Here is a 12,476-nt window from a genome sequence, read left to right as displayed (position 1 = left end):
GGTCGCAACCGCTCTCGCCCTGTTTCCCTGAGAAAATGCGTGAGCCAGCAGTTCTACGATGGCTGAGAACGGGTTCACTGAAAGCGAGTTTGGTGTATAATGACATGCATGCTTATATTTTCTCTATGTATATATCATTTTAGTATAGGCCGAATATAATGATTATATGTATGTTTCATTTGAAAATGGATACAGTTGAAAGCTATAATTCGGGTACATATTTTCTTTTATTCATTAATTTTACAATTTTGTATTGCATCAACGTTAATTCCGTGCAGCATTGATTCATACTTTTCTGCCTTCTCATATTTTTTCAAGATCAGCCTAATCCGACCGCGTGCAAAAGCTCTTGCGAAGTTTAATGTCAGCTGTGACCTAATTCTCTAGCCGCATTGCTGCGCTTCTTGTCGCACAGTAATAACTTTGGGATCAATTTTGTTGCAGCTAATTTCAAGATGGGGTCCTATCTCGATTGAAGTTGGGATACGAAACTCTTCGATTGTTTTTGCCGTAAAACTGTAAAAACAATTGACAGTAGGTGATGTTTCGTAACCTAAAATTAGCGTTAAATTCACACTTAATCGTTTTTACTGTGCAGCAGATACATTAGACTAAATGACAAATGTCAATAGAGAATTAAGTTTCTTGAAGTATATCTTAAAGATGTTATAAGTACGGCTTAAGGATGTATTTAAAAGGCCCTATGTCCCTAGGATATCTTTGAACGTCCTTCTATAAGATTATCCTTATTTGAAATCAACCCAAATTCAAAGTATTTCTATATTTTTCTCTCACAAGACTTGAATGCTTAAATGCTCTGAAATATTACGAAAAACCTATTGAGACTTAATTTTTAAAATTTATTTTTTAAAGTTTACTTTTAAATATTTCGGCTATGAGATTTCTCTAAGTTTTATTGTTAAAATGTGAACAAAACCAAAAACATCCTCTATAGTAAGCCCGAAACTATTCTAAAAGTGGAAAAACTGTTTTATCATAAATTGGTAAATTACACGGAGATATCATAAAGTCATCATAAAGACATCATGAAGACATCCTATGTGATTTCCGTTCAAAGTTTAAGTTTAACGTGCATAGGAGTTCCACTAGGCAACCTGTGAAATCTGAAATACGACAACCCTAAAGTCGGTAAAGTGGTCTTTTTTATGACAATGATGAGTCTCTTACTAGGATTAGCTGAAAAACTATAATATACAGGATACATTACGATTTGAATTAGGAAGTTCTGCTACATTAAAAGAACCAAATTTCTTTAATGAAGTACTTTTGAGGACTGCCTACCGATAGAAATCTCAGAGTACATGCTAAAAATTCTCAAGGCAAAATTCTATTTCTAAATTTTAATCCGAAAACTTAACAAAGAACCCTTGAGTGTCGGCTACTCTATTAATTGAGATAGCCCTACCGATAGAAATCTCTGAGTATATTCTAAGGATTCTTTAGAGTTAGAGAAGCTCAGAGAAATTCTCCGCAGGCACTCAGGTAGATATATTTAAAGGTCCAGGTATCGATCGTAAATGACAATCAGAGAGGCTATATCAATAGAGTAGCCGACACTCAAGTGTTCTTTTAGATTAAAGTCTTTAAAGCCTTTAGATTAAAGCTTAGAAATAGATTTTTTTTAAATTTCATAGTTAACAGCCTACAACATAATAATTCGGAATCTACGGGTTTCGATGATTTCATATATCTAACTTTTTTCTAAAAGTTTAAAATTGGAATTAATACAACGTTTCTCGTAAATGGAATGAGATACGCCAAAAAAACGACATTTTTTAATTCAACTAGAAAATTGTATATTAGTATATAAGTTATAATTATAAATAAGTATAATGAGAAAATTCATCAATTAAGAACAAAGTGCTAATAATTTGAAGAAAAATTTAAAAAAGGAGAGTCGGGTCAGCAACGGTCAACCACTGTAAATAACTCTGCCCGCCCGGTACGTGAAGAATACAAAAGGAACATTGTATTACCGTCGAATCACTCTTAAAAGGACCACTAAAAGTACCTTCAAAAGGACCCAAATCTGTCAGACTGTCTCAAAGATTTCTCTCTGAGATTTCTCCCGGTACGGTGCGCGCGCACGCCGGCCAATTTCAATTTGCGCATCTCATCCTAGTCGCACAACTTTTCGTCAGTGTTGCTTGTTGCTGCCAGGCCGCACAGTCGCCATGACTGTTCTCGCCATTTCTGTTTTTGTCAAATGTCCACGTTTTGAGACCCCCTGAATCCGAGAAACAGGTTTTTACGAATGTGTCTGCCTGTTCATCCCTGGATGGTTGTTTTTTGTTAGCATGATAATTTTCGAAAGAATTGACTGATTGGATTTCTTTTCGTAAATTCTTGTACTATCTCAAAATGAATGTCAAGTTCGTTAGATAGCCATTTTGGATGCAAATGAAAAAAGTGAGCATATTTTGAAAAATTTTGAGACCACTTGTTTCAAAATTCAATAATTTTCTGTACGGATACAATACAATAATCTTGTCACCCCCATTTAAATTTCGTTTAGGCACACCGTGATCCTTTATAACATTTTGAGGACGTCCGTAGGTTGTCCTCAGGACATCCTTGGTAATATCCGGAGGACGTCCGTAGGTTGTCCTATGGACGTCCTTCGGATGTTATCAAGGACGTTCTGAGGACAACCTACGGTTTTGATCAAATCTCCACCTTTCGAGACTCCCTGAGTCAGAAAGAACTATTTTTATGAAGGTGCCTGTCTGCTTGTCTGTATATAGTCTGTAGTATTGTGTGCTTCGGCACACTTTTTCAGGACCCAAAAGAAAAGGAGTTCGTTAACCAGCCATTTTTTATAAATACTCAATAACTGAGCATATTTTCAAAATTTTCGAAACCATGTTTTTTGTTTATTTGGAAATTCTATTTACGTTTGTCCATAGTACTTTGAAACATCTTTAGGATGTTCCCATTCCCAACTGGGTATATTATAGAATAGAGAAAATCTCAAATTCTACAAATAAAATTAAACGAAATCAGTCTGGAAACTATTATTCGATATGTACAAAAGTATGTTTCTTGTGAAATGATAAATGGGAATTCTATTTTAACAGCAATTTAAACGTAATTATTTCTCAGCACCTGCATAGGCTTATTAAAATTGTTGTGTCGAGTTTTTTAAAATTAAAACTTCCCGCATAATGACAACTTTTAATTTTTGTAGCCCTTCTTTCAACTTTTGATGTTAAACATACAAATTTTTGTCTCAAAATTTGATTTCTCAAAAGGAGATTTTGATCATTTTCGCGAATGAATAACTCGTAGCGCGAAAATTAAAAATGCAATATTTACAGTATAATCAGGGGTTTTCTCTTATTTTAAATTAGTACAAATTAAAGTAATTAAATCACTTTATTAACTTTTGACTGATAAATCAATTATTTTATAATATTTACTAATTTTATAAGTAAAATTTTTACCAATTAACCAGTTTCATCATGGACAATAAAAATGCATTATTCAGTGACAGTTAAGGTGACGATTGAAAACAAATATTTTCATCGGGATAAAATGTTTGTTGGCTTTAAAACCTAATAAAATAAACCGAAAAAAACATTAAAGGCGAGTTTACTCATAAAAAGAATATTATTTTTAACTCCCGCTATGAATATAGTTTGAGTCGAGCACCATACAAATGTTGTGACCCATTCTCACCCAGAACGGGTCCTGTCACGCACCGCCAAAGTGACAAACTATGTGGATTGCGGAACACTCGGGGAAGACAAACGTCTCCAAACTTTGAGTTGTTTGGAATTTTTTGCATGATATATAAAAAAAGGACTTAAATAATAAATATGTATTATGGCGGACTGAAAACGGTGAATTAATTTGTGGAAGATGATTTAATTAATTGATTGAAATTGATACATATAAGGTTTATCTAACCTCAGTGGAGATAGATTTGTATGTATTGATTTAATCGTAAATGGAATCCATTTACAGGCAAACTTGTAAAATGATTATTAAATTTTCTTGTGACCAAAATTTAGTAGGAATCTGCAAAATATTAAACGATTTCAAATTCCAGAATAATTACATCGAAAAATACACAAATAATTCTTAAAAAATTATAACCAGCTTAGAAACTTGTATTAAGGTTTTTGATTGGAACGAGCATTGACGATTATCAAGATATAGTTCGAAGTCAGGATGCGGCAAATGTTCAGCCATATATTCTCTGCGTGAAAGGGGAAGAAAAAGAACGATTTTTTACATGAATGGATAATCACTGCAATGAAATAATCGACAACGAAAATCCAATACAGTAAACACTAGTGACAGGGACCCCTGATATAGTTCTTCCGAGAATTGACGCTGCGCCGCAAGTAGGAGTAAAAGGAGTTGTGCGGGGGGAACGGCGTTCGTTTAGGCGCAAACAAACAAATGCGTTATTTACGAAACGGCACTGTATCTGGGTAATTCCCCACCTCCTCCAGCCCCAAAACCGGCCCAGTCTCAGTCCTTTACTCTATTTGCGTTTAATTAAATGTTTATTTTGTTGTTATAGTTAATTATGTTCGAAATTTCTTAGAGTTTGTAGCGAGTTCGGTCTATAAAACGATATGAAATTAATTAATTTAAAAAAAGTATGTGATTTTATTATTTGCATTAAACAATATCGTTATGTTTTTCGAATCCTGTTTTTACTTTAAATTCTCATAAAAGCAGCCTAGAATGTATGCGAAACCTAACCTTTCAAAATTAAATGATTTCATCCATTGAAATCTTACTGTTCAATCAGTAGTTCCGCGAACAGGCTCCATTTTTATGAATAATTGAATGAATTAGTAGTTTTTATTTAAATAATTGAATCAGTAAAGGATCCCGCACACAATACATGGGAAATGTCTTTCGGTGGATTTGGCTGAAACTTGGTAATATTGCAGGTTATAAAGAGCCAATGAAATATCCTTAAAATTTTTTTTTTTAATTTACAGTTTCAGCGATATACAGCATCAGGCGCTCAAAATCAGTGCAAATGATATATCCGCGTAGCATTGAGAGCAAAAAAAGGACGACTGAATAAGAATCACACATTAAAATGTGATCTACATTACGTCCGCCTATCCCGATAATTATCACAGCGCACTTCTCGCAACAATTGAACGCCAACCGCTCAATATTTTGCTTTAACTGCAACACTCACAGCTCGAGATAAACAGCGGTGGTGAAATAACTTCAGCTTCAAGTGCGGTCATAACAGTCATATTAACAACCTGCTTCTCGCAACGTTAGAACGCGAAGAGCACAATATTTTTAATTATTTGCAACATTTACAGTGTGAGGGCAGCAATGATTCTTAAATAAGGTCAGTATCAGATGCTATTGTGCCAATCATGCATATCGTCGACTTCCAGCAACGCTTGAACTTTAAGCGCTCAATATTTTAAATTATTTGCAAAATTCACAGTTCGAGGACAGCAACAGTCCTAAAAGAAGGTCAGCATCAAATGATATTGTGCCAACCATAAATATCGCCCACTTTAACAAATTTCAATATTTGGACATAAATAACAGACTCACTTCTTCGTAGGCAGAAATTGTGTTAAATTCGACCCCTTAAATTAATAGGCAAATGCTAAAACTAGCAGGTTCTATCTAGAACATCCAAGATAATGCAAAATCCTGTTAAATAAAATAAGAATCCAACGACCAAATTTGGACCACATCGAATAAACAAAAACCAAAAATCCCATTGTAATCTGAAAAAAAAACAAATAAAATTGTCGGACAAAAAGAAAAAAAGAGGAAAGAAAAATGAGAAGGCAGCCAACCACATCCCCTTCCTTCTCTTTTTCTTTCTTTCGTCTTTTTTATTTTCATTATCATCAAATTACAATAAAATAAAAACAAAAAACATAAATAAATACAATTGCATTACCAACGTTTCGGTACTCGTACAGTACCCTTATTAAGGCAAGGAAAATTTAAGTGGTAGAAATCGACAGCACCCACGAACATGTGCTCTCTCTTTGATACCTGAGAATCAAATGAGGGTCAGTAGGCCAATCTGTTTTAAACACAATATAAATATCTGTCACAATTACATCAGAAATAGAGAATGTGAAAAAAACAGAATTAATGAAACAGCCACGTTAAATGTAATTAATCACATTAGCATAACTTTTTTTCAGCCCATCCAAATCTGTTTTTAAATTAATAGATAACTTTTTTTGTTTTTTAATATAAAGCATTTCCATGAGTTCCCTCTTACTCTCCTTACTTTCACTATGCAAAATTTGAACATTATCCCAGTCAAACTCATGGTCAACATCATCAAATTCCTTTGTATGTCTGGCAAGAACACTCTTATAACAGCGTTCTAAACGAACATTACTTTTGTGCTCCTGTATCCTAGTATTAAGAAGTCTGCCAGTCTGTCCCACGTAATTCATCTTACAGATCCTGCAAGTGATATTATAGACAACACCACCCTTTTCAAAATTATCTAAAGGATCTTTGGAAAAATTTATCACCGAATCCATTTTAAATGGAATGCGGAAAATAGTATGAATTTAAAATTTTTTAACATAAGTTCAATAGTTTTAGAAATCTGACCAAAAAATGGAAGAACAAAAGTATTAAACGAACTATATTTCTTTAAAACTTTCTGATTATCTATAAGCAAATTATTAATCTCTTTGTGTTTGATTTGTTGAACTTTAATTGCAATATGTTTCTCAATTAACTATTTTGGATAATGATTCAGAAAAAGGATATTCCTAACAATATTCAAATTTCTTGTGTGAAATTAATAATGGGACAAACTTAAAGCTCTGTCAACTGAGATTTTAATTACTGAAATTTTGTTTTGAAAGGGGTAACAAAAAGGAAATTTAAAATTCTACCTGAATATGTATCTTTTCTGTACCAATTGGTAATCATATTACCATTCCAACCCTTAATTACTTCTATGTCCAAAAAACTGATTTTATAACATAGAAGTAATTAAGGGTTGGGATGGTAATATTATTACCAATTGGGACAGAAAAAGTACATATTCAAGTAGAATTTTAAATTTCTTTTCTGCTTATCCCTTTCAAAACGAAATTGCAGTAATTAAAAACTTTATTGACAGACCTCTAGGTTTGTCCCATTATTCATTTCACACAAAAAATTTGAATATTGTTAGGAATATTCTTTTTCTGAATCATTATCCAAAAAAGTTAATTGAGAAACATATTGCAATTAGAGTTCAACAAATCAAAAACAAAGAGATTAATAATTTGCTTGTAGATAATCAGAAAGAGTTAAAGGAATATAGTTCCTTTAATACTTTTGTTCTTCTATTTTTTGGTCAAATTTCTAAAACTATTTAACTTATGTATAAAAAATTAAAAATTCATACTATTTTCCGCAGTCCATTTAAAATGGATTCGGTGATGCATTTTTGTAAAGATCCTTTAGATAATTTTGAAAAGGGTGGTGTTGTCTATAAGATCTCTTGCAGGATCTGTAAGATGAATTACGTGGAACAGACTGGCTGACTTCTTAATACTAGAATAAAGGAGCACAAAAGTGATGTTCGTTTAGGACGCTGTTATAAGAGTGTTCTTGCCAGACATACAAAGGAATTTGTTGATGTTGACCATGAGTTTGACTGGGATAATTTTCAAATTTTGCATAGTGAAAGTAAGGAGAGTAAGAGGGAACTCATGGAAATGCTTTATATTAAAAAACAAAAAAAGTTATCTATTTATTTAAAAACAGATTTGGATGGGCTGCACAAAAGTTATGCTAATATGATTAATTACATTTAACGTGGCTGTTTCATGAATTCTGTTTTTTTTTTACATTTTCTATTTCTGATGAAATTGTGACAGATATTTATATTGTGTTTACAACAGATTGGCCTACTGACCCTCATTCGATTCCCAGGTATCAAAGAGAGAGCAATTGTTCGTGGGTGCTGTCAATTTCTAACACTTAAATTTTTCTTGCCTTGATAAGGGTACTGTACGAGTACCGAAACGTTGGTAATGCAATTTTATTTATTTATTTATGTTTTTCATTTTAATTTTATTTTAATTTGATGATAATAAAAATAAAAAAGACGAAAGAAAGAAAAAGAGAAGGAAGGGGATGTGGTTGGCTGCCTTCCCATTTATCTTTCCTCTTTCTTATTTTTGTCCGAAAATTTTTTTTGTTTTTTTTTTTCAGGTTACAATAGGATTTTTGGTTTTTGCTCATTCGTTGTGGTCCAAATTTGGTCGTTGGATTCTTGTTTTATTTAACAGGATTTTGCATCAATTTGATTATTGGACGTTAAATGGGATTCTAATTTGGATTTTGGTTTAATTTAAAATTTTCAAATTTTGACATCCAAGATAATAGTTTTTGAATGAAAAACTTCGCTTTCTGATAACAAGCTATTGTATGGTCCCAGTGGGCACCGGAATATCCTAAAGACGTCCTTAGGACGTTCTATGTCTGGAATCTCGTCGTCTTAAGGATGTCTTGAAAGGATACCCAGGGGAAAATGTCGTAAGGATGTCCCTAGGACATCTTTGAAGCGTCTTGTATAAGCTTATTATTATACGAAATCAACCCAAATTCAAAGTACAAAAAACTATGATTGAGACTTAATTTTTAAGGTTAATTTTTTAAAGTTCAACTGAGAAATATTTCGGCTACGAGATTTCTCTAAGTTTCATTGTGAAAATGTGAACGAAACCAAAAACATCCTCTAGATTAAGCCCGAAACTGTTCTAAAAGTGGAAAAACTGTTGTATCATAAATTTTTAAATTACACGGAGATATCATAAAGTCATCATGAAGACACCATGAGGACATCCCATGTGATTTCCGTTCAAAGTTTAAGTTTAATGCTAAATTAAAAGAATCAACTGTTATGGACTGCCCTACCGATATAAATCTCATAAATAACAAGCAGAGAGGCTGAAATTGAAATAAGAATTCGATCATAAATAACATGTAGAGAGGCTATATCAATAGAGTAGCCGACACTCAAGGGTCCATTGTTAAGCCTTCGGTTTAAAGCTTGAAAATAGATTTTTTTAAATTTCATAGTTAACAGCCTAAAACATAAAAATTCGAAATCTACGGGCTTCGATGATATCAGATATCTAACTTTTTTTCGAAATGTTTGAAATTGGAATTAATACAACGGTTCTTGTAAATGAAATGAGATACGCCAAAAAGACAACATTTCTTAATTCAACTAGAAAATTGTATATTAGTATATAAGTTATAATTATAAATAAGTATAATGAGAAAATTCATCAATTAAGAACAAAGTGCTAATAATTTGAAGAAAAATTTAAAAAAGGAGAGTCGGGTCAGCAACGGTCAACCACTGTAAATAACTCTGCCCGCCTGGTACGTGACGAGGACAAAAGGAAAATTATATTTCCGTCGCATCACTCTTAAAGGGACCACTAAAAGGACCTTGAAATTGACCCAAATCTCTCAGACTATCTCCGAGACTAAATCATTCAAATCGAACCTTAAAATAGTCTCAAATCAGCCAGGCTTTTTCCACTGAGAATACTCTGAGATTTCTACCAGTAAAGTGCGCACGCACGCCGGCGAATTTTAGTTTGCGCATCTCATCCTAGTCGCACAACGACTTTTCATCAGTGTTCCTCGTTGCTGATAGGCCGCACAGTCGCCATTACTGTTCTCGCAATTCCTGCTTTTGTTAAATGTCCACGTTTTGAGTTCCCCTGAATCCGAAAAACAGGTTTTTACGAATTTGTCTGTCTGTCCGTCCGTGGATGGTTTTTTTTGTTAGTATGATAACTTTTGAAAGAATTGACTGATTGGATTTCCTTTGGTCAATTATTTGCTATCTCAAAATTAAGGTCAAGTTCGGTAGACAGCCATTTTGGATACAAATTCAAAAAGTGAGCGTATTTTGAAAAATTTTGAGACCACTTGTTTCAAAATTCAATAATTTTCTGTACGGATACTCATATATCCTAATATATGAATATATATTCATATATTCTATACAGACACCTTCATAAAAATATTTTTGTTCTAACTTTGGGAGTCTCAAAACGTGGAAATTTGATCAAAACCGACCATGTCAAATATTGTGTGCTTCGGCACACTTTTTCAGCACCCAAAAAGAAAGAACAAGTTCGATAACCAGCCATTTTGTATAAAAATACAATGACTGAGGACATTTAAAAAAATTTTCGAAACCAAGTTTTTTCCAGATTTAGAAATTCTGTTTACGGTTGTTTATAGTACTTTGACACACGAACAATTTATTCATATGACTCTTTCCAATAAAATCAAAATTGTCAGAGTTATAAAATTTTTAAGTCCTAGAAAAACAAACTAAAATTAACATTTTAAGCTAAACAACGCTAAAAAGTGAAAGACCTCCCTGTGGGCACCAGGACATCAAAAGGACGTCCTAAAAACGTCTTTATATGTTCTACGAAATTGTGAGTATAATGTGAGCCATTAAGAATATGAAATTTAATGTCGAAACAGAATATTAATGTAGGGCTTTAAAAAAGCAACATTTTTTTCTACGACTATTTTCAGATCGTAAGTTACTTGGCTTAAAATGTTAATTATCGTATGTTTTTGGGGGGTTTGAAAATGATATAACTTTAATAATTTTGCTTTTATCGGAAGAAGTTGTTATCATAACATTGTAAGGCTGCCCGAAAGAAACATTTATTTAATCCTGACTTTTTTTTCATATCATGAGTTGTTTGGCTTAAAATGTTAATTTTCGTTTGTTTTTTATGATTTCGAAAATGCTATAACTTTGAGAATTTTGATTTTATTGAAAAAAATTATATGAATAAATTGTTCGATTTTCAAAGTATATGAACCGTGAATAGAATTTCTAAATCTGGAAAAAACATGGTTTCGAAAAATTATAAAATGTGCTTTTGTGTCCTGAAAAAGTGTGCCATATCACACAATACTACAGTCTACAGACAGACAAACAGACAGACACCTTAATAAAAAAAGTTTTTTCTGCCTCAGGGAGTCTCAAAACGTGGAGATTTGATAAAAACCGACCATGTCAGATTTTACACAAAACCAGTACAATAATCTTGTCATTACCATTTAAAGTTCGTTTAGGCACACCGTGATCCTTTATAACATTCTGAGTACGTCCGTAGGATGTCCTGTGGACAACCTACAGACGTCCTCAAATTGTTATAGAGGATCACGGTGTGCCTAAACGAACTTTAAATGGGGTATGTCTAACGAACTTGACATTCATTTTGAGATAGTAAAAGAATTTACAAAAGGAAATCCATTCAGTTAATTCTTACGAAAGTTATCACGCTAACAAAAAAAACCATCCACGGATGAACAGGCAGACACATTTGTAAAAACCTGTATTTCGGATTCAGGGGGTCTCAAAACGTGGACATTTGACAAAAACCGTAATGGCGAGAACAGTAATGGCGACTGTGCGGCCTGGCAGCAACGAGCAACACTAACGAAAAGACGTGCGACTAGGATGGGATGCGCAAACTGAAATTCGCTGGCGTGCGCGCGCACCTTACCGGTAGAAATCTGGAGTATTCTCAGTGGAAAAAGCCTGGTCGATTTGAGACTATTTTAAGGTTCGATTTGAATTATTTAGTCTCTGAGATAGTCTTAGAGATTTGGCTCCTTTTCAAGGTCCTTTTAGTGGTCCGTTTAAGAGTGATGCGATGATAATATAATGTTCCTTTTGTATTCTTCACGTACCGGGCGGGCAGAGTTATTTACAGTAGTTGGCCGTCGCTGACCCGACCGTCCTTTTTTAAATTTTTTTTTCAAATTATTAACACTTTATTTTAAATTGATGAATTTTCTCATTATACTTATTTCTAATTATAACTTATATACTAATATAAAATTTTCTAGTCGAATTAAAAAATGTCATCTTTTTTGGCGTATCTCATTCCATTTACAAGAAACGTTGTTTTCATGCCAATTTCAAACATTTAGAAAAAAAAGTTACATGTCTGAAATCATCGAATCCTGTAGATTCCGAATTATTATGTTTTAGGCTGGTAACTACGAAATTAAAAAAAATCTACTTCTAAAATATAATCCGAAGGCTTAAGAATGGACCATTGAGTGTCGGCTACTCTATTGATATTGCCTCACTGGTTGTTATTTATGATCGAATTCTTGTTTCAATTTCAGCATCTCTGCTTGTTGTTTATGATCGCATTTTTATTTCAAATTCGGAAAGGACATTTTAAAGCCTTTAAAACATTTAAACGAGCTACAAGGATCTTTAAATATATCTGAGTGCCTGCGGAGAATTTCTCAGAGCTCATCAGAGCCTTGAGAATCTTTAGCATATACTCTGAGATTTCTATCGGTAGGGCAGTCCTTAAAAGTTGATTCTTTTAATTTAGCAGAATTTCCTACTTCAAATCGTAATGTATTCCGTATATTATAATTTCTCAAGTAATCCTAACAAGGGACACATA

This window comes from Belonocnema kinseyi, chromosome 3 (genome assembly GCF_010883055.1).
Source record: "Belonocnema kinseyi isolate 2016_QV_RU_SX_M_011 chromosome 3, B_treatae_v1, whole genome shotgun sequence".
Taxonomy (NCBI): Eukaryota; Metazoa; Arthropoda; class Insecta; order Hymenoptera; family Cynipidae; genus Belonocnema; species Belonocnema kinseyi.
This window is presented reverse-complemented; position numbering follows the sequence as displayed.